Source organism: Bombus fervidus, chromosome 19, assembly GCF_041682495.2.
Source record: "Bombus fervidus isolate BK054 chromosome 19, iyBomFerv1, whole genome shotgun sequence".
In the NCBI taxonomy this organism is placed as follows: domain Eukaryota; kingdom Metazoa; phylum Arthropoda; class Insecta; order Hymenoptera; family Apidae; genus Bombus; species Bombus fervidus.
Window position 1 is genome coordinate 4,046,748 of NC_091535.2, and position 24,421 is coordinate 4,071,168.

At 32.7% G+C, this 24,421-nt stretch overlaps 1 protein-coding gene and 1 long non-coding RNA gene across 2 annotated transcripts in view; one reads left to right on the forward strand and one right to left on the reverse strand.

The window, feature by feature from the left end:
- The window catches only part of Cap (Cbl-associated protein), a 491,821-nt gene that overhangs the window by 232,862 nt on the left and 234,538 nt on the right, over positions 1-24,421 (reverse strand). The gene's annotated exons all lie outside the window — the stretch shown is intronic.
- LOC139996970 (uncharacterized) lies at positions 21,226-21,697 on the forward strand. The gene is made up of 2 exons (XR_011802465.1): positions 21,226-21,456; positions 21,550-21,697. It is a non-coding gene; the product is annotated as an uncharacterized lncRNA (long non-coding RNA).

A 24,421-nucleotide genomic window follows, 5' to 3' on the forward strand; every position in this document is an offset into this window, starting at 1 on the left:
ACTAGGTCTCTGGCTAGTAAGACTCCAAGCAAGAGAGAGTCACCCCTCGCTGTCGAGCAAAGCTATCTAAGGTGTCCTCACGGCACCAGGTCATCGGATTATTCGGAGACAATTCCATAACGGGCGACAGGTATACGGGCTGATAGAACAAAGGCTACCTGCCAATTGTGTACGATGCATCACCCTCTGGCGACCATCTGTATGTCGTTAACTACGGGACCGTTAGGTCGTTTATTGCCAAATATTGGTACGGCCAATTCATTAACGGCGGGCTATGCAATTTCACGTCTCCGTTATGTGGAACATTCATCCCGTGACCGTGGTTATGCTCGGCGACCGGTCGTCGCCTCGAACCCAAGCTCATTGTCTCAAGTTTCGAATAACTGTGTTTGTTTTATTTCATAATCGCTAAAGCATTTGGGCTTTTCCGAGTGATTCCAACGGGGGTCCCGTTGTCCCTTCATCTCCGACATATATATATGATGTAATTATTATTAAGACAAGCAATACTTTAATAGTAATAATATGGAGGAGCACAGAAGATAACCTATAAACCAAAAAAAAAGACGCGATCGATGATTCAGTGTTGAATATCATAAAGGCACTTTATCGAATATATAATAAACGCTTACGTGATAATACAGTTATCAAAAGAATATAGAAATGTCGAGCGGGACGAGTTTAAGATTTACTGAAAAATTAAATAAAGAAAATTACGATACGTGGAAATTGCAAATAGAGCTATATTTTATTTTGTTTTTTTTTATTCACTTCCACCTAGATATACTACTTTACCAAATGTCCTTCTGAACAAATTGTAAAATCCAAATAAATAAAAAAAAAAAAAAAAACTACAAATTATGTGCAGAAATAGACTGGGAAAAAGGGAGGTGGAAAATTTTTTGGATTTTGCGAGAGAGTTTGAAAATGACGTCCAAGCGGGAAGCAATAACGGTTGTTGGTGTGAATCAACACGTCGCCGTGACAGAGGAAGAGAGGACAGAAGCTATACGAGCAGGGGACGTTGAAACTTTCATCGTCAACAAGCAGCAGGTATGAACGAACAGAACAACTCAGGAGCAGGCACATGGAGGCAAAGGTGCACACAGCACATAGCAGCGAGGTAAACAATTTAGATGATGACGAAATATTTTGGCTGTTAGACAGCGGTTGTACCTGTAGCGGCACTCGACGACGAAATTTCGCGACGGTTTCGTCGATACAAAGCATATCACTGAAATATAAAGCCGACACGCCTAATGAGCCATCGATATTCCTACAGTCCTTCCGCCGAATATTTAGAAGGCGTTCGTGCCAACGGACCATGGTATGTTAGAAACGAGGATATACGCAAAGACTTAAAAATACCAACGATCAAAGAAGAAATCGGCAGATACGCAAAAAAATACAAGGAAAGAACGGCAACTCATCCGAACCAGCTGGCTGCAGAAGCGAGCAAAACTCTCATAGAAGGATTAAAAAGAAAATATCTCACTAAACATCTCACTGACCTCACTAAAGAAATGAAATAGTCAAACTCGAAAATAGTATCCCGCTGGGGGTATAACCATCCATATGTCACTTAGCAATTGTTTTTTTTTTTTTTTTGTAATTTTTAAGAATTTTACAATCAATTCTCATTGAGAATTATAAGTAAATTATTCTGTCGTGGTACTATAACTTGAATAATAAGTGTTTATCGTATGTGTTACGTCGCGTGAGATGGTCCGTGCGACGTCCTTCATGGTCGCGCCGCCAAGGCCTACACATTGTTACACTGACCCGCAATAAACCCAAGGAACCACCATAAACCGAATCTTTTTAGCTTAATCTCTATTCATATAAGTATCTTCGGTTTATGGATGATCCTTAAAACAGTCCTTAGGTTTATTGCACGCTCTTACTAATTACGGAGAAACCGGATGTTTTCCTAGCAAAATAGCAGGTTTTTCTCATGAACAAGGACACCCATGGAGCCACATCTGCAGGAGACTTTCTCCTCATAATTATTTATTAACATTGGCTATAACTAATGGGCATAGCGGATCGTTATCCTCACTTTTCTATCAAAAAGTGTGAACAACGAATCCGCGTTCTTAGTTCAAAAGGGCACACTCACACCGAGCTTTCCTCCGTAATGGCATAAGAGCGGAAAGTCAGTCAAACATTCTTCTTCGACATATCAAATCTAGTCAAACACTGTTCGGGCTGTCAAATCAACTAAACATTCGAGTAATCAACTACTGTACTTTCCATCACGACGAAGTCAATCAACTCCTGATCCAATAACGGGATATCGTCATCACTACAGTCTACGCCACAACAAGTGTTGTAAGTTATTGTAAATATGTATATTATAGAGTTCTACAGTTGTAGCCTACAGTTGAAGCCTCGCTACACCATGATCTGTTAGTCATAGCGCAGATCCACATTTTAAATAACAGGTCACATCCGATCCGAGCTAGAGCTTTGCTAGACACCGGATTTAGGATGAACTTCATGACTGAAAAATTTGTCAAATCACGGCCACCCTTACTTCCATAGATGGCACATATACACGTACCGTGACGTTTTTGATAATACACACGATAGCGCCATCAGTCCCAGATCAACCCATCGATCGATCACTAATCAAATTACCCAAGAATCTACGATTAGCTGATCCAGAATTCCACCAGCCACGCCCGATCGAAGTATTATTAAGCGCCGGACCAACTTTAGCATCATTATGCATCGGGCAAATTAAGTTAGGTCAAACAAACCATACCGAGTTATGTTTACAAAAGACTCGATTCGGTTTGGTCATCGGGGGGAGCCCAACCGCACAATTGACTACATATTCTTTTTTACGTAAACACGACTGACTTATAAACGGATCTAGCACGCTTTTGGTAACTCGATGAAGGACCCTCCACCACATATTTGTCGGAATCAGAAAGAACATGCGAGGAGTATTTCCGAGACCATGTCCGACGCACTAAAGAAGGGCGATACATCGTCGCCCTATCATTCAATGAGAGACTTCCTTCACTTGGAACATCGAAGGCCGTAGCAATGAATAGGCTTGCCTCTCTTCATCGTCGATTCCAACGCGACAAACAATTTGAAACTGCGCATCGTGCGGTAATTCAAGAATATTTAGATCTGGGCCACATGAATGAGATCACACCTGCTTGCCCCTCAAGTAACGTATATTATTTACCACATCACGGCGTGATCAAGGAATCGAGCGATACCACAAAACTTCGGGTTGTGTTCGACGGATCAGCATCCAGCACTACCGAAGTTTTACTAAACGATACTCTTCATACCGGTCCAAAATTACAGGAGGATCTATTCAACATTCTTTTGAGATTCCGCTCTCACCAATATGTTCTAACTGGTGATATTGGAAAGATGTATCGCCAAATCCTAGTGAGACCGGAAGATCGGAAATATCAACATATTCTGTGGAGCAATTCCAAAGGTGATGTCGAAACATATCCGGTCAATACAGTGACTATTCGGGTTATCAGCAGCACCGTACCTTGCCCTACGGTGCCTAAAACAATTAGCAGATGACGAGGGCCATCGATTCCCACGCGCGTCATCGATTTTAAGACGAGATTTCTACGTCGATGATGCCCTCACCGGAGCTGATACAAAGGAAGAAGTAGTATCTATAAGAAAAGAACTAACCGAACTACTCCGATCGGCCGTGGGCTATCAAAAAGCGATAAAAATCGAAGATTACAATTGGGTGAGTCTCCAACTCTGAAGACTCTTGGTATTTTTTGGGATTTCCACGACGATGCAATCCTTTACTCAGTTAAAGTCAAAACTAACATATCTCGTGTTACCAAGCGATCAATCAGTTCTGTGATTGCCAGAATCTATGATTCACAAGTGTGACGGTGAAACCGACTTTTATGATAACGTTCACTTTTTTATTTTAACAAACATTTGTTTTAAATGATCAAAAAACCTTTTTAAGTTAGTGCTTTGGAAAAAATTGGTCGACTAATAAGAAACGTATAACACATAAGAATAGTAGTAGGAATAAAGAAATGTCTCGTGACCGGGTCAACGTCAACGAGAAATCGATGAACGGTAATCCAAAACTTTTTCGGATGCGAGCAGCGGTTTGAAATGCTTTTGAAACTACTTTTGAAACAAATTAGCTCCAGCCGTCTATGATCTGCTCACAAGTTCTGCTGAGAAGTCAGTTTCCTGCGAGAATTCAAGGCAAAGACACAAGTGCGGATTCATCCAAAATTTCTCTAAGTTGCGTTTATCGCACCCAAAGAAGAACGACGCACATAAACATCAATCGATACAAGCTCGTGTGTACAGTCGACACATTGAATTTTAGCTTTGCGTTATATAATAAATTTTATAGTGACGGGTAAAATTTAACTCTATATCCATAACAGAATATAAATTATATTATAAAGTATAAAATAAATAGCTTAGAAAAGTTGAAAGAGAATATTTTAGAAGGAGATAGAGAAAATAATACAGACAAGTAATAGAACAATGCGTACAAACTAGAAAAAATGCAAGGAATGTAGGAAATGTGCTAGAGTGAATGAGAGAGACAAAATCGATGTATGTCTGATGAATAGAAAGAAATGGAATGATAAAGAAAAAATAGAAAGGATGCAAGTCTCGTGAAATGTATTATGCATCGAAACAGTACCTTCCAAGTAGGTCGAGCCAGCTATGCAAGAAGTAGAGGCATTAATTAAAAGACAAAGTGAAAGAAAGCAATTAAACGTACTATTTGGAGAAAGGAGGAACAGATCCCGACGAATAGTGTTAAAGGTAGTTGGTTATTTTCTTGAAAAAAAAAAAAAAAAAGGCGCCAGAATATTCTGAGATACTAAACTTCTCTATACACTCTTGACCGAAAATTTGAAATTGATAAGTACATATTCCATAAAACTCAAGAATTTTTTTTTTTTATTTGGTAGAATTTTTACAATCAATTCTCATTGAGAATTATAAGTAAATTATTCTGGCATGGTACTGTGACTTGGATTATAAGTATTAATAGTATGTTTGATTCTAGTTGAATCTAATACTTAAATCCCAAAAATATAAGAAAGTCAGTTTAGAATTAGAATAAAATATTATCTTAGAAATTTTATTGAAATAAAGAATATTATTGTTGGTATTTGTGATATTAATTTGGAACTAACCCTTCGAAAGAGTAAAAGGATAACGAAAAATGCAGATGATGGATTTAGAGAGTAATTATTTCTTTTTCATTACGATTTCTCGCGTTTCTAGTAATAAATATGAAAATAGTATGTATAAATATTAATAATTAGTTTACTTGTAATATTATATAACATGTGAAATTTACAATATTATGTTTGGCAATTTGTTCGAATTTGTGTCGCGCTACATTGCGAAAGGATTAATAATAGAATTACCAAGTAGATAATGAATTTAGCGTAGGCAATTAAAAAAGTGACCCCAAATCTTTGATTAGCGTAGTAATTTATTATTTTGGGAAAATGGAAGAAAATAAATTGAAATTATTTAGTTAGCCAAAATTGGGAAGGGAAAAAGGTAAAGCAAATATAATTTATTATTAAAATTACATTACTAAAACTAAATAATGCAGGGAGAACTTAGATGAAGGTTTTTAAAATTGTAAAAAAGCACAGACACATACATAATTTGCAAAGTACTTGAGATGTTGGGCTTGACAAGACATTAACAACTGAAGAGGGTAATATGTAAATTGAATAGAAAAACATAATAACAATATTTTGCTATTCTCTGATTACGCCTCAAATAATATATTATTTTATGTGAATCAAATATTTTTTACTTTTAAGAGGCTCGTATATTAGAAATGTTTAATCACAATAAAAAATAAATTCTTTTTCAAACAAAAGTTTTAGTGAAACTGTGTATTTTATAAAACTTTTTAATAATTTCTTCCTATATATATAAGAACTGGACTTGCTTATTTTCCAAGATATTCGCAAAAAACTGCTGATTCGAGTACCGTAACTTCTGCCTTTGATTATGCGTCTATAGCAGTGTATGCGTCAGTATGGTTGCCGGCTACTTATCTTCTGTTTATAGACAAGAGTCGAGCAAATTTTTTACATCTGTAGTCGATCACCCTGTATATAGAAAAAGGTTGTTCAAAATGTTGAGTTTTATAACATGCGAAAATCATTGACAGAATCAGAATGTGGCTAACATTTGTACAGTTTCACTGAAGCTTTAAAACAGATTTTAAAGGGATATAAATTTAGTGATTATCACAATAATAATAAAGTAGTTTGAAATTTATAAACTATATAAAACTTTGAAATTATTATTGAGTCATCTCAGTAGCTCTATAGAAATCATGCTGGTTTTCACGTATTTTATTAGAATGCGTACAAAGCTGTATGAAAGGTACATTTCAAAGCGTAGTCACGTCGGAAAAGCTGAGGGTGGATTAGCTTCCATTTTGTTTTAATCAAGCGACAGCCTCCTAGAAATTCATTGACGCCACGGCTGATGAACTTTCAACGCGAGTAAAATGCAAAATTAATTTGATTGCAACAAATTTAACTTTCATTATACTTTATATTCTAAGTTTTTATGAAGAATACATAGTGTCATTCATCAACAATTTTTAAAATTTTCTATTGGTCGCTGTTAACATAAACATTAACGATATGCAAAGAAAATTATTTTTTCTGTTTCGATTTATTTATTCAAAAAAAAAAAAAAAAAGACGTGAAAATTCTTCTACGATTAATTAAATATTCTTTCATAAAATCTTTTATTTTTCACTTTCTATCACAAAACATGATAATCTAGAATAGTTTAATATTCGCCTGATTTTTGTAAAACTAATTAACGTAACGTTATCGTAGTTCTTTATATTTTTGAATTTGTGCATGTTAGCGGGAACGCATTTTCCTTAATTCCAACCTTATCTTAATTTATGACTGGGCCGAGGTCTCGATAAGCACTTTGGCAAAGTACTTGAGTGAAAGTTGTGAATTAAAAGTCGGTAGCCGGCGACTCGAAGTTGCCGAGTTACGAAGCGTCGATAATACGACTATTTAGAGTCCTTCGAGGGTACGTAAGACAGGTGACTAATGACAAGCGACCTAACGTTCCATTGCCAAAGAATAGAAACTTTATTTAAAGGATTTGGCCATGAACTTGCATTTTGGTAAGTACACGATGAGGGACAGCATGGTGTCTATCCCAGAACCTCGAAAAAGGGAAAATCTCGAGTATTCTATCAGTGACTATCCCTCTAACATTCGTTAACAAAAAATAACTTCAAACTAATAACTTTAAACATAAAAATTACTTTATGCATCCGCTCAAAATATTTACACAAATGTTGAGGTACATTTTCCTTCATATATCTCCTATTAATTTTCTATAATCAAATTTCTATAATTCAAAGCTTGTAAATTGTATCTTCGTCAACAATTTGAAATAATTATGATAATTCCCTAATTGTTAATTAATATAATAACTAAGAACTAATATAATAGACCAAACTAATAAGATTCATATGAAGAGAAATGAAATTTAAGGAATAAAATATGATATAGTTAATAAGAAATAAATACAACATAATAAGTAGACTGGATTTATACAAATTCATATTTTTACGAACACAACTAAGGAAGAGAAATCCATGCAGAGATTTGTTTCACCTGATAAATATTGTAATGAGTATTATACCTTGAATATCTTATATATCTTTTTATATAATATGCATTCTATGTATTCTTGCGTCTTTGAACGTTCCATAAATGCGTAATGGGGAAAAATCTACAATTTAAATTATCGAGTCTCGACTAGACTGTCGATTGTGTCGAACGTGATTCTAAACAGAGTATCGGTTCGTTCCAGCTTGTATGATTTAATGACGCGAACTTGTGCAAAACAGTTGTATGGATGTCCCAATTTTTTTCCGATCAAACGTTGTCAGTATATTCTATAGGTTAAACAAAGAGAAAGGTATATAAATATATGTAATCGGGAGCATTGTTAAAAGAATTATAACGAAAAAGCAATCTATGAAATGTGACATTAGAATACAAATGTGTGGTACAAAATATGAATAGATCAGGAATATTTACATGTATTGCAATAGTAGTCACAAGGCATTGCAATACTTCTACAATACTCCATTTCAAAAAATTCAGCATTTCTGTCAATAGAAGATTGCAAAAATTGAATTTATTACGTCCTCTTTTATCACTTGCGAAGTTGGAGCTGTAAAAGCACAATACCTATAATACCTTTTATAATAATACAATAAGTGTAGTCTCGGAGGAAAATCCTGGATAATTAAGGTCTACTTGACCATGGGTCATCCAGGTATGCCAGGTATACCGGAGCCATGGTATAAGAGGTAACCGTTAGTGAGTTGACGAGGGTGTTGTCAGTGTCACATCGAAGACAATAAATCACGAAACCGATAGATCGCCGGTCATCTCCTCGTGTCGTAGTTCAAACGTTTTACGAATAAGATGAAGAAATTGAATTTTGTATATGATAATAAAACTTATTATGCAAATCCAACAGAGTGACGGTTCGAAGTGTTACAAGAGACTGGGGCGAGCGCTTATTTTGTAGGGTTTTTATACTGAGGTTTTAGTCCTTCTGGAGGGGTTGTCGTCTGGTGTATCTCAGAGGCGCCTATTCCGTTACTATTTAGTTACTGTTTCGATGGCTGTGTTATGCAGGATATCTAGCCTATCCTATTACTGTTTCTGAGTGGGTGGTCTTGAACGTGTGACATCAGAATTGTTAACACGTTGACTGTCGCATCACCCATATTCGTGTGACAGAAAAGTTTCTGATGACGCTGCGTCACTCGTATTCTGGTGACTCTTATTTGACTACTTACAAAGGATCGTCGTAGGTATTTGAAAAGATATTCCACAGGAAGTAATAAAACTATTGAATTGTTATAAAAGTAATACGAAAATGGTTTATTAAGAAAATTATTTAGAACGTAAAACTTTGAAGCATTCTATACGAAGCTGAGGTTAGTCGGAACAATTTGGACAATAAGTTATTTTCTTTAAATTCTCTCGTGTCTTTGATTGGCCCGTTTGACGTCTTTTATCTGCATAACCTAGTTTGCATGTCGAAGACATGTCGAAGACAAGGATTTTTTGTATTTTCAGACAATTCTAATAATTTTACAGTTAATAATTTTCCAAATCTAATATTTGCATCCTTCCTTGTTACACTTTTGTAAACCTTCAAAGCGTTTACAACAGAAATTCCCAGAAGGAGTTGAATGCCAAGTTTTCGGTACCATTTGATTCCTTTTCTAATTGTGGTGGCATAAGAAACCATTTGTTCGGAATAATCTATACCACCTCGTGGCCTGAAGGAGATTTCATTAAAAACACGCGCGGCAGTCAACGTGTTAAGGAATGTGGTCGGCGTGAAAAAGAGCCGTTGTGACGAGAGGAATGAATGACGAATGGTGCTTGCGTGCATGTAGACTTACGGAGCATCATACTTGATTTTGTGTTGGCGTGAACGATATTGAAATAAATCATACCGTTACCAAACCTACTAGCACTATAACTTTTATAAGTATATAATTTATATTATATATAATATATGTTACGTTTATAATGTAGTATCGTGGACGAGGGGCCTGGGGGGTGTCGTGCGAATTATAAAAAAGCGGTTGCTGAACATGTACGTGGTGGCGCTAAGACAAAAGACAAGGTGTTGCTAGGGGACGATAAACGAATTAACAGGAGTATGAGTTGAAAAGTCAGAGAGTGCAGATTGCGTTGTCGAGATAGTGTTTGTTACGTCGCTCGAGATGGTCCGTGCGACGTCCCTCAGGGTCTGGCCGCCAAGGCCTACCCCTCGTTACTGACCTGCACTGACCTGCACTGACCTGCACTGACCTGCACTGACCTGCAATAAACCCAAGGACCACCATAAACCGAATCCTTTTAGTTTAATTTCTATACATATAAGTATTTTCGGTTTATGGATGGTCCTTTAAACGTCCTTAAATGGTTTTTCCCATGAACAAGGACACCCATGAGCCACATCTTCTTTTCTACCGAAAAAACAGCCACAGTTAAAGAAATATCCAAATTCAGTAATAGATATAACATAAAAGTTAACAATCACCAAAACCCACTAGTTACTTAATTACTCGACACGACGGATCAGATCCGCAGGCTAAAAAGACATTACCCTTTAGATTTAAACATTAGATTCAGCTAGAATCAAACATACGATAATCATTTATTGCTCACGTTATAGTACCTGCCAGAATAATTTATGTGTAATTCTCAAGAATTGATTATAACTTACTTCTAAATAAAAAAAAAAAAAAAAAAAATGTATACGATCCTGATATAAACCAGTTATATTTGTAATTGTCTTAATTCTTTCGCTAATTATATAATTATAAATTCGAAATGATGTATTATCCAAACTATGTGTAAGCATACTGTATTTGATATATAACGCATATCTGGTTTAAAGCAACTAATAAGTAAATAAATGAATTAATAAGTAATTAATGTACATATATTATATAAGTTAAATATATTAAAGTTACTATGTACGTTTAAAGATGAAATATGCCATGCAGCGCATATCTGAATAAATTAGTAACCAAATCATGGACTTTAACCTGACTTAACTTTATGATCCAAGAGTCAATTGCCAATTTGATAGATATAAATTACGTTTAAAGTTTAATAGTCACTAATCTCCCATTAAACGAGAGATGTTCAACATTAGATATAGATTGTATCCGTTTTAAATGTTCTTAACGAAACACTATTGAAAGACTAATCTTGTCTCCATTCACTTAATTTTATTATTAGTTTTATGCTTGATATTTCTATATTTTTCTAATCTAATTAATAATTATTCTATATTCTTTAAATCCTTATATTTTTCTTATTTATGGTCAATTAATTGTCACACACTAACCCTGTCCCACTATGGGGGAAACAAAACATATTTTTGTTCGTAAAAAGACAAATTTATTTTGTTTTTTAATACCAGCTTTTCTCTTACTGATATATTTATTATCTTGCTGAATTACATATAATTAGACTATATATATATACATGTCATAACATGTAACGATATTCTAATAACGTGTAACGTTGGCGATATATAATTTTCGTATTCATATACATTTAGATTTCTAATATCTTTATAAATCTTATCTGCTTGGATTTTGGATTCTCCAGAATTTTTAATAGTTCTGTTGAGATATGTATAATTTTCTGTGCTGTACTGGGTTAAGTGAGTGCCACTATGTGTGCGTGTGCAGCGTCCCGAAGACAAAAGAGTGTAAACGGTCAGTCGAGAAAAGGTCGAGGGACAGTCTAAAGGAAGTCAAGGAACAGTCAGGTATGGAAGAAAGTGCTGAGACTCGTGCAAGTATGTATCGATAAATATATGAGGAATCGTCCATGAAATAAATATATTATTGTTTAAACATCAATCCTAAATATTAATTAAGTGTTCCTATAATATTATTTCGGCTTCAAAGATCCACAATTTTCAACAAGTTCCTTATTTATTGACTCTAGTGTGAAATTTCTTAATAAACAATTATGTCCACTTTTATGTAGTACTTTCTTTTTATATGTGAAATACCACTTCTGTCGTTTCCTCCTCCATTTTTAACGCGTAGTTCATAGAGTACCTCGATCTATTGCCTGGGAAATGCATGTGTCGGTTTTACTTGTCTGTTTTACTCTGTTGCATACATTGGTAGTCAAAGCATCCTCTTAGAGAATATATTTTAGATATTTTGCAGCTTGTCAAATATATCGTAATCCTCATATGTTGAGCGCATATAAGAGCGAGATTGATACAATTGTGTCGCATAATTTGCATTTTCCCTATGTTACGCCACGAGGCTCTGCAGAGATCGTATTTCCAACCGTCGCTCGCGGTCCTCCAGCGTCGCAGATACATCCTCTTATCTGCCCGACGAAAAATATACACGGTATCGACGAGCGCATATTTGTCACCAAATAACGAGTTCTGGAACCGTCGATCTCGGACCGTTATTTTCTAACAAAGAAGTCGGCCTACGTGATCATCGGCGCTTGCGATGGCGTGATCCGAGCATATGGGGGGTCGTCTCCCCGAAAGACAAAAAATCGGTCTAAGGAAGTCAGTCTCAATCGAACACTCTAACCGATCAGTCGCATTCGAAATCTGTAACCGATCAGTCTCATTCGACAACTGTAACCGCACAGTCGTATCTGAACAGTCTCATTATAGAATTCACACCGCATACATAAAAAATCGAGTCGAATCTCTGTAAAACATTAACTGTACCTATCACGAAACAATTTGTGACGCTTCTATTATAATTTAATTTATTGTTAAAAATACATGCTATATTAACCTGTTAACATAGTGTTAATTTCATTCAACCACCCCTGTTATCTTAATCGAAACAAGGGGAACGACTAATTCGCCGTGTCGATTATACGAATCGTAGCGAGAATTTACGCCTCTCGCTGACGCGTTTTCCTCGCGACCGCGTCTCTCCGCGAACAGTCGTAACACCCTAGTTAGGAGACTTTCCTATAATAAATGATCTCCAAATCGTTCGAAGTACAATTTCTTGCTTCTGTTACGAAGTATTATAACTAGCTTTCCCAAAGTTTCTCCACAAGGAAAAGGAACTCCCAAATAAGGATATTACTAAACTCCTTCTCACGCTTTTCCATTAATTTTCACTGCACCTTATGTCCGCTACTTATGTAATCCTATTACATGATCCCCCTTTTTGAGTCTGGATGTCCAGGACCCACGTTATTATATCATCGGTAAATATTAGAATAGTTTCTATTCTATTTTCCATATCTTTTATTTTTTAATTCCATCTGTATTATAGATATATTAAGACTAATATGTCTTGTCTTTATAAAAAATTCATTGTTTTTGAAAGAACGATAAGAATTAAGATCACAAATCTTGAAAAGGTAAATCCTAGTATAACAAAATATACAAACAATCAAAAAGATTGGTAAGATACTGGTGCTGAGAACGGAAAAATGTAATAACCCAATAATAAGAGAAAACTTCCTAGAAACTAAAAGATAGTACTCGAAAAAATTGGAAAAGTATACGCTAGTGTTCAAACTACGAAGCATACAGTAAGTACATACTACAATTTGTCTCATTATTAAGATGTCGCGCAATGAGGAAGAAGCTTTCATACTACGTGACTGAATTCCTTTATATCTACGTCTTTATGTCTACGTCTCGCTATTGACAATGTTAACGCCAGTCATCATGATGAAAATGGCTCGCTACTGTTTCGTGGACAAATGCACATTACTTTAGAATGATTGTTGCGTGCGTATGTTAGCATCAAAGTATCTAATACGCATTTACAAAGTGACGCCTTATGTATAATGAGCTGAAAAGTTCATAAAACGTCTGGACAATTATAAAGAAAATTCGATGCTAACAAAATAGGATCTCACTCACCAGTAAGGAGGATTGGCAATTCTGTACTGGGATATGTAAGGTGAGAAAGATTAGGTACAAATTAGTGCCCAAAAATAGAAAAATGGTTACAAGATGAACAAATAAAAGCAAACTCGAGTAAATGCAACAATATTACATTTACACTAAGAAAACGGAATCCACCAAATATCCAATTGAATGGCACGCACATAACACAAACAAGGCAAGTTCAAAGTCCTAGGACTCCACTTAGCACACAACTTATATGGAAACAACATACTAAATCAATTATAGACAAAATACGAATAAAAAGAAGACAAATGTACTGATTAACTAGTCGAAATTCTGAACTCACATATGAGCCACATAAATAAATTAGAGTCGCTACAATCGAAGTTACTGAGAACAATAGTGAACGCCCCATAGTATGTCAGAAACAAGGATATACGCAAAGACTTAAAAATACCAACGATCAAAAAAGAAATCGACAGGTACGCAGGAAAATACACGGAAAGTGCAACAACACATTCAAACCAGCTGGCTGCCGAAGCGAGCAAAACTCTCATAGAAAGAAGACTAAAAAGAAAACACCCCACTGACCGCACTAAAGAAATAAAATAGACAAACTCGAAGATGGTATCCCTCTGAGAGTAGGCATCCACATGTTATTTAGCAATTAAGCTAGAAAAATTTACCAAATGTTCAGCTGGACAAATTGCAAGTACAAATTAAATAATAAAAAAAAAATGTTCTTACATGAAACTATACACATATATTTTAGTATATTAATTTATTTATATCGAAGAACTATTAGCTTAACAGATATTTTTAATATTTTGTGAAATTAAATATATGAAAGACAAGGAAAGACACGAAACAGTATTCTTCGTTTGTACTGTTTACATTATTCTTGTCTTTCATACGTTAAATCTGATAATTTAAAGTTAAATTAAAAACGAAACGATTTTTGTTCAAACATTTTTTCGATGACTTTAATACCTCGTAAGATGAATATTAGAATTACTGTTTTCAGTTAAACGAAACACCTATCAGAACTTGACCAAAGAAGAATTTAAAAAAAAAAAAGATAGTGAAAGTAAGATTGAAAAAACTACTCGTTAATATCTACACATTTAATGAAATTAATAGATAATGAGTTATTTCTGTATACACATATGTACATTACTTCCTTTTAATTTTCCTTTATTTATTGTAATTTTTTTTCTCATTGACTACTCATTCCAATTGACTACTTTCACTAAAAACAACCTGCTCAGAAGCAAGTTTAAGTGTTAAGGACAGATCCTTAGCTTTTACCTTATAAGCGCTGGTAATTTTTCCATCTATTTACTTGCAACTTTTTGTGTTCTTTTGATAAAATAAAACTTGCTTTATAAACTTAATATTTATAAAAGGATTTCAAACTGATTCTTCGAAATATGTATTATTTTTTAGAAATATAAATAAATAAAGGAAGTAAAAGAATTAAAGCATAAAATCACTTAAATTAACCTATTATACCACTTCTTCTAGAAAATCTTGTTTCTAAAAAATTAATTTAAAAATTACTGGAATATCTATACGTAATATGTATAATTTAATGTGAATCTTCATTCTACATATTCAATACCTATGATCTCTATGCATAATAAATAAAAAACTAGTTTTCCTGCTAAATGAAATAAAGCCTTCTAATTAAAATAAAGATACATGTTGAATTATGAAAACTTCGGAAACGAAATTGTGAGTAAAAATTTGCTAAATTAAAGTCTGTAAATAATTAAAAAGCTTAACAGCCACAAATAATATTTCTATTACAATCATCCTTTCATTCGATCCTCTCTCCTCGAATAATCGAAAGTTCGATTAACCATAAATATATAATATATAATATAAAATATATAATACTATAGTAACGGACAAGAAAATGTTTAAAACTGATACTTCCATGAATGCGTATTGGTAACTTTTATGCTAAATATGTTGTATCCTATTGACAATAGTTGTCTATTTTATGATATACATATAACTTACCTAGATCTCTTCATTTCTCTTATCAAATATAATTCCGTTTTATAAAATCATGTCTTTTTTGTATCGTTCCTCTTTTAAGTTTCCTTTTGTACAACATTGTCCATATATGTAATAATTAGATTGCGGATGTTTATGCTTTTAAGAGAATTTAAAAATACAATTATATAAAAATTGATGAAATATCAAGAAAATATCATTATTTTACTCATTAATTATTTTGGAAAAAAGATGAAATTGAAAATACATCATTAAATAAAATTAGAAAAATAAAAGAGTAATTACTCGAAATAGGGACCTCGTCAATTACAGTGACCTTAAAATGTGTTGTCAAGCTCAACATTTAAATTTAGTTGAAGTTTTTAACAAATGTCTTGGATACTAAGGCCATGTCCAACTGGACAGATTGTAAAGTGCAAATTAAATAATAATAATAATAATAATAATAATAATAATAATAATAATAATAATAATAATAAAGGCAAGAAACGGTACGTATAGGGAAAAATTCTTTAGACTGTTGATTTTGACAACACATTTCAAAGTTATTGAAATTGGCGAGGTTGCTTCTATTTCGAATAACGATTAATTACCAATAAAAGGAAATAAACCAAACATAATTCACCAATTCAAATTAAATTGTTAATAAATTACAATGCAAAAATGTACAAGATGTACATAACATGCAAAAATATATAAAATATCCAGAAACTATGATCACAGTAATATTTAATGTTTATATTACATGTTTTTAATTATCAATAAATTATTCTAATTATTTAATCTCGATTAAATTTTTTTTAATCCTATGCACTAAAGTATATTAAATCTCTGCAATAAAATATATTTTTTATAATATTTAATAGTTACAATCTCTACATGGATTTTATAAAACTAAATTTCCATAAAACTAAAATTGCATAAACATTAGTTCAAGAGTAAGAATTAACAAAGAATATCGACAAACATATTGGAGCAGAAACATGTATGCAATACAATAGCAGTGCAACTACAATTAGACGCATCTTAATCTCGAATGATTCGAGGCTTGGTAAGAGTAAGACGTCAATCAGGATAAGCGAGTCTGCAATATGCAGCGAGCAATGGAGACTGCTTGTTGTAAAGGCTGGTTCAGACGCGGCCAGTACATTAACCAAGTAGTAACAAGTAAAGCCGAATTTACACTGTTTCATTGCGGGTGATCATCACGGATGATTCATGAAAAAAAATCCTTTTCATACTCGTTTTATTCGCAATAATCGTCTAGAGTGAATGGGTTAAACTCAACTTTACTGGCAATTCTCTACAGTTTGACTAAACTACTGTCCGTGTGTGAACCAGCCTTAAGACGAACGCCTCGAAGGTTAAATGGGATCAACGCCGCGTTGTTACTACTTGCCGTTAATTACACTATGCCCTCACGTCCTTTCAATTGTACATACGAATCATCGATGTCACTGTACGTTAATTCAATTTGGATCGAATAAAAGAAAGAAGAAGCCACGGCACTAACCGTACGATTCACTGTCCAACTAACAACTCGTATCGCGCATAACTCGATCATGAAACAACTGGGTTAGCAATTTTGCGGCATGGATCGTTGATTGTCGACACAGGCAAGAGACGCCCACCGTGCATTATCAGAGGGAAAAATATGGATTTGACGAGAAGCAGATGTTACTTTTCACCGATAATCAGCACTCACGCCTAAAAGCTTACGCCGTTACGCTTTTAGTCGTTGTTTTAAATGCGGCTGCATTGCATCATGAAACGAAGTAACTAAGTGGCAGAAAAATCTGATCGTCGATATTTCAGCAAAATCGATGTAAACGGTCTCGATGTGTTCCGTCGCGGTTTTCATTTCTACGAGGAATTACGTCTACGCTTATCCTGCTTTTTATAGATGCTGACCGTAAAGTTATTTTAATAACTGAAAATGTTAAACTCTTGTTACTGATAAAAGCCACTTGCTCTTAAGGCACAGACTGGGAAGATTTGAGGATTTTATGAAAGTTTTTTCAGTTTATTAAATATTTATTTTAAATATTGTAATATACCATTTTCGGCATATTTCTTGTTGCCATTTTAATTTTAGTTGAAAGATGAGAAAGAATTAAAAGCATAGACACTTGCGACACTTTTCAAGTATTTTTCATATTTTAATATGGTTCCAATATCGTATTTTTTGTGTCGCTTGTATGTTAATTCCAACACGAGAAGATAAAAAAATAAAAACCTGAAGAGTACCTAGATTTTTCAAGTATTTTACATTTATTTTGAATATTTTAATATTGATTTTTTATATGGATTCCTTTCAATATATATGTTGCTTTTTTGTACTTTAATCTTAACGCGAGAAGAGAAAAGAATTGCGAAGTATAAATACTTGTAGATCACGCAAAGGATATCTTAAATATTTTAAATCTTTATGTCAGCACCTAATTAGATAATTAAAAATAAGTTTTTTCAATCGTAGAAATATTTATCCATATTTCTGAATGTTAAATTGTTTATAGGAATCTTTTATTTGTTAAATAATAGGTAGAAAAATTATAACCAAATCTTTCGATACAATAAGTCTTTGTTATAACGAAACAACGGTCAAGTATTTTGCTTTGTTTTCCGTTTATCAGTTTTTTAATAATAATCGTGCAAGTATTGATACAAATAAATAAAAATGTAAACAAACAATTACATTAATGGAATGATGTGTATTCAACATTATATGACCATTTAAAATAGTTTATTCCAGAGAAAAATATAGATAGATAAATAATTGAATCCATAAAGAAGAAAGTGGAAGAAAATTAAATATCATTTTTTATCAGTAACGAACGTATGAAGCTGCGTTTGGAATAGGAAGATATAAAATTAATTAATTTTAGCAGTCCTATTCATGAAATAACTTCATTGTATCGAAAAGTTGTGTTCTTCAATTCAATTTGCGCTTTTGTTTTTGAATACTATTGTAGTAATTATACATAATTATACATAACTCGTCCGCTACAACTTTTATTTAATGGTAAATTTCTTCTGCAATAGTTGTCGATAATCATTTGATTAAATAAGTTATATGTATACATAAAACTAATTATTATATATTAACAATCAAAATTAGCATATATCAATAGAATGATAGCAGATAACTTATCTGACATAAGAAATACTATACATACTATAAATCATTTTATTTAGTTTAGTTTATTATACTTTCTACTATAAAATACGAGTATATCTTACATAAGCAATATCTGTATCTATGTATGGTACCTAATCAATAACCTACGATGCTAGGATATTAATCAAATTATAACAAAAACAGAAATTATTGTATCAGAATATGGCATTACATCTTTGTAACTGCGTAATATAAGTAAGTGAAGACGAGCAGAAAAATATGAATCGACTCCATTAGAGATCGCGTCAGAGCATTACCATCAGGTTCAACGCTGCAACTGCAATCGTGTGTGTAAGATGCTCTGGCTGGTCGATGAAAGCTCGTCAGTGGTAAATTGGACGTATCAAGCCACATACTTTAACCAGTAGTCCTACTTAAGCTATAATAGAAAAAGGTATAAAATGGTACACTCGGAGCTTTCATCAAAACATCAGATTTTTTCTATCAATGGAATCAATCGCATAATAGTGCTTTATATTATATTTTAATCACAACCATACAATTAAATAATAAATCAGATGATGCATTTAGAATATCGCATAATATACATCGATCTATGTAAATCTATATATATATATATATATAACATGCATCATATAAAATACATACAAGACTTTAAAGACTAAATAATTTAAATAAAATATCGATGTTCGTTAAATATTATAAAATATATTTTTTACTTGACTATTTTAACGCAGTCACCATACATTAAGCAAGTCATCTTAAATTAAAAGGAACGGAATATTTCATTTTTATGATCCTACTCATATATTTTTGTAATATTATTAGTTTCTTACTTATATTTATGATACGTCTATTACCTATTACCTATGCTTGTAATGGACGAAAACCTAATACAAAAATAATAATAATAATAATAGAAAAAAATATATTTCGTTTTAATTAACACGGAAAGAAAATTACTACAGACCTTGTTAACATTTCATTTTCGAATTAAATTAACAGTTTAATACCTATAAAATATATTTTATAATGTTCGTTCGTTCGAAAATGAGTTCTCTGAATTAGAAGTATAATTCATGTAAAACTCATGTTTAGAAGTGATAGATACAAAATAGAAGAGCAACCGATGAGGTAATTGGTTTAAAAATATATCGTCGGCAACTGTGGCCAATTTTACTTAATGCTTCTGTATTTCGAAAATGATTTCCGTCTTTCTGAATATCGCGATAAACATCACCTACATTCATATATTACACCATTTTTATTTGTAGCATAACGTTTCACACATATTGTTATGACTTTAGAGTATTATTTTCATTAATTTTTAAATTATTGCTACCGAATTACAACTCCAAAACCTTTTAATTTTTGCCTCACTTTTTTCTTTCAGACAAATTTTAATGAACTTTTTCGTATTGTAATAATTTATTTATCCTCCACTTTTCATTTTTAATTCATTCTTTACTCTTTATTTTTTATTTATTCTTCGTTCGCTTCAAGTATTACAAAATGTACAAGAAAATATGTTTTATTCATCTTGTCCAGCATATGTTTTTAGTAATTCTTGTGTAAAGTTCCTTGTCAGTCGTAATTTTGATTTTACCAGATTTATGCAAAATATTCTAATAGATTTAAATAAATAAATAAATTTAAAACAATATTTAATGTATATAATATAATGTATATGCGTAAAGAGTTATTAAACGTTTCTCGTCAATATTTATCGTAAAACATCGAAGAATAAAGAATTAATGCAAGTGATACGTTATTCTACTATTGATTATACTATGATTATATTTATCGTATCATGCCGTCAATATATTATTGATTTCCTTTTTTTTTTAATCTCAATTATTTTTTACTTTTATGTTGAAGCGCTCTTATTTTTATTAATTAAATATATATTAATACTTTATCTTCGTCTCTTCGAAATGTTAATCATTATTTTCTTACCAATTTTTATGTTTTCTTCCATCAAAATTTATCTTTTTCTTTTGATCACACATTGTAGATTTTATCAAACTTTTTATCATTTATTACAAGCATTAATTACATTTTTTCTTTATTGCAATTTGTGCGTTTGTCATAGTAGTTTAACTTACTATAACAAACTATTCAAGTTACTTTTCAATTTATTTTGTTACAGTACAAAAACTTAAAGAAAACATACAGACGTAAATTTATGAAATACGCAAATAGTCGCATTATATGCACGATCATTTCAAAATCAATTGAAAACAAAAATTAGCTTTTACACGGCTTCATTGTTTCTTCGCCTATATCAGTCGCACTTCGGACATTTTGCATCACTTTGTTCCAGCTCTTTTCACAATTCAATTACCCCTATCCTCCACCTACATAAACATTTCGTATTCATTCGCAATTATTGTTTCATCCTGGACTATGTGCAGTTTTTTCTTCGCTTCTGTCTTTTTATTCCTCGTCGAGAGTGACCTTCGACTGATGAGCTCGCAGCGAGATTTGTCTGTTTTAAAATAGCTCGTTTGGTCGCCGCATCTCAAATTTCACGCGAATTCTGACGGAAGCCGATACGCGTGGCGCATGCCTTTCGTCTGCTTCCATCGCGCGTTCCTCTTCTTGTACCATATGCCATTCAATCGGCTTCGAATTTAGATACGAAATGAAGGTGCGCACGCATGTGGAAAGTATTGATATGCGAACAACATATATCCAATACGACACGCGCGCATAGTACACGCACGTTGAAATATATCAGCAATTGTTTAAACGTTGAACACACGCTCCAATTTCGACCGAACATAATGGCTATCCAATAAACAGGAAGTCAGCTTCAGGTATTTGTAGCGTAGATTGATTTTCTAACAATTTCTTTGAAATGTTGCCGATACGTTATTTGCTATATTAACTATAAGTGATACAATTTTTAGAAAGTCTACCTTTACCAAAGTGTAGATGTTGAAAGTTGGAAGTTATAACATTTAACCCTTACAGTAAGCCGCTGCAAAAATGAGTTTAATTAATTCCGGAATAGCCATTCTTATGAAGTTGTTAAAAAATTAATGAGTTGTGTAAAATTCGTAGAACAATCCTCTTTAAAAAAAATGTCATTTCCGACTTGACCACTTTTTAATAAAAGTAATATGAAACATGTAACATCGGTAATTTCGGCGTCTAAATTGTTGCATACATTACAGTGTGAAGTTGCTGTTTTCTCCATTTCTGAATTATCTGTTAGCATGCGCGGGTAAAAAGTAGACAAGAAATTTCTCCTTAACGAGAGAAAATTAGTCATGCATGAAAAATATGGTTTTCGAATCTCGGTGTGTTTTACTTTTGTGCGGTATTGTCGCGTTACAAATTTGTTGAAGATAGAATTGATTACTTGGATTCATCACTTGATAAAATAAAAAAAGCCTATTAATACTAAGACGTCAAATAATATATTAGATTTTTCATTCGAAGTTGCAAGACTATTTTATATTTATCGATGCTATAACTTGTTCAGAATTACCACTTTATAGAAAACTAGAAGTATAATAACATGTATAATATAAATATAATAATATGTATAAATATAAAAAGTGAGAAAAATAGCTGAATATATAATAATTATTTAACCAAATTTAAGGATTTTATTCTCTCGTGTAGAATTACAAAAAGATTCTATCTTATGTAATATATTTCTTCAGGTTTCTTTTTTAGTAAAACAATAAAAAGAACAATGTGGAATATTTGATAGATAATATTAAAAGAAACTTTACAACGGTAAATTTTGTAATTTTTCAATATGGAATAATTTTTACCAAATTTTTACCCAGACACACTACGAAGAAGGATAATTCCAAAAGATAAAACGAACAATTATTAATCTTTCAACGATGAATTTCGACTCGGAGAAAATGCAGTGGAAAGTAATTGGAAAAGGTAAAATGAACTTTTTGGTCAACGATGAAAATATTATTTTTAGGAAACATTTGATATAGATTAGCTGAAATAATTGTAACAGTGTGAACAGATTTTCCGAATATTTGAAATGATATAAATAGTTTGTAAGTGAGTCAAGTGGCATGCAAGTGTCTTCCGCAGTCTGAAGAAAGGGAAATGACAAACATCCGACGAATTGGCACTGCTGTTTTAATTCAACACCGACTTGAGTACATACTTACAGTAGTATTCCCAACTATTTATATCTTACTATAATATCATTTTTATCGTATACCATAGATTCAAGCTTTCTCCAAATATTTGGATAAAATGTCTAAGCAAAGCAAAAATAATTGTTTTACTCCGAAGTTATTTAAATATTCTGAATTGAATTAAAATATTTCTGCTCCGTATATTATAATATTTATAATTAATGGGAGAATCAATCTATTATATTAAAAACTAATTTAATAATATTCCTTAAGAATTGATGTTAATTAAATCGTAAGTGTGTTTTTAATTATTTAAAATTTATAGACAAGAAGACTATTGTTAAAACGATTTTCTAAACATTAAATAATTTACAGTGATCTACACAGCCAATGCTCATTTATCACTCAAGTGTTCATTATTAAAGTAGAACAAAATGAAAGTGCTCTATTGAAAGAATGAATTGAAATAATGATTCTAGAGAAAATAAAACAATTCAGGATTTTTTGATCAATTATGTATTTACAACCACGAACTTTTTTTAATGTATCTTAAATTTTAAAAATTACAGTGAAATATTCACGCAAATACTGAAATATGTAAATATAATTTTCTCATTTTCAAAATTGTTTCACAAATTTTATCGCATCAAAACTCAAAGTGATTGCATTCCAATTACTTCTAAACCAATATATCTTGTATACAATAATTATTTCTTTTATAATATACAAATTAGTCTGACATCTCTTCAAGACCACATCATATATACTCCACGCTTATCATTTACCAATCTATTCATCACCGAACAGCTCCAAAGAGACCATCCATTAAAAATGCACTCTTCTCAAACATACAAATTTATTCTCAACTGCCATGAAAATGACAGAATGTAATCATCATAGAACGACAAGTTGACAATTTATTAACGGCACCAAAACATCTCTCGTACCACGCTTACCGATTATTCTCTCCCGTACACCAAGAAGAGCTTCGAAGCACTTGGATCGGCTTACTAGTATCCTCGTGTGTCACTGCTCAGATCCAATCAGCTGAGATTTTCGCGGTCACTCGCATGATTTTCACCAGGATTTTCATGAAGACGAACGACAACGATGTTCTTGATGTCGATGGTACCGAGACTATTAGTTCACTGCGACCGGCTTGTCGCGAGCCACCGGCCAGTGCCTAGGACAATATTAGAATCGTCAATCTACAAGCGTCTCCCTCTCCTTCTTGATTCGTCGTTGCCCATGTTCTGACGTGCTTCGTCTAGTCATCTCTTTTCTACTTTACAGTTTCGTTCTCGCTCGTCTTCCTTCAGACGACTGTCCTCTTTTCGGCACCGTTTCATCGTCGACGCCATTTCACTTAATTTTGTATCTGATTTTATCACAATTGGTTCATCAGTTGGTTAAGGGGGTGTCCTGAATTAGAATGTTCTAAAACAGCGTCTTTTTGTGATTTTTTTTTTTTTTTTTAGAAGGAAAAGAAAGAAATGAAGTTATTGAATTTTGAGGTATGGTTTTATATATTTTTAACGAATATAAACAAATTTTTTGTTAAAGAAAACACTAAATTATCCTATGATCTTTTCTGCATAAACTGATTCCTCGAATCACTTTAGTTATAAAATATATAAGGGAAGATCATAGAAAACTGAAAATT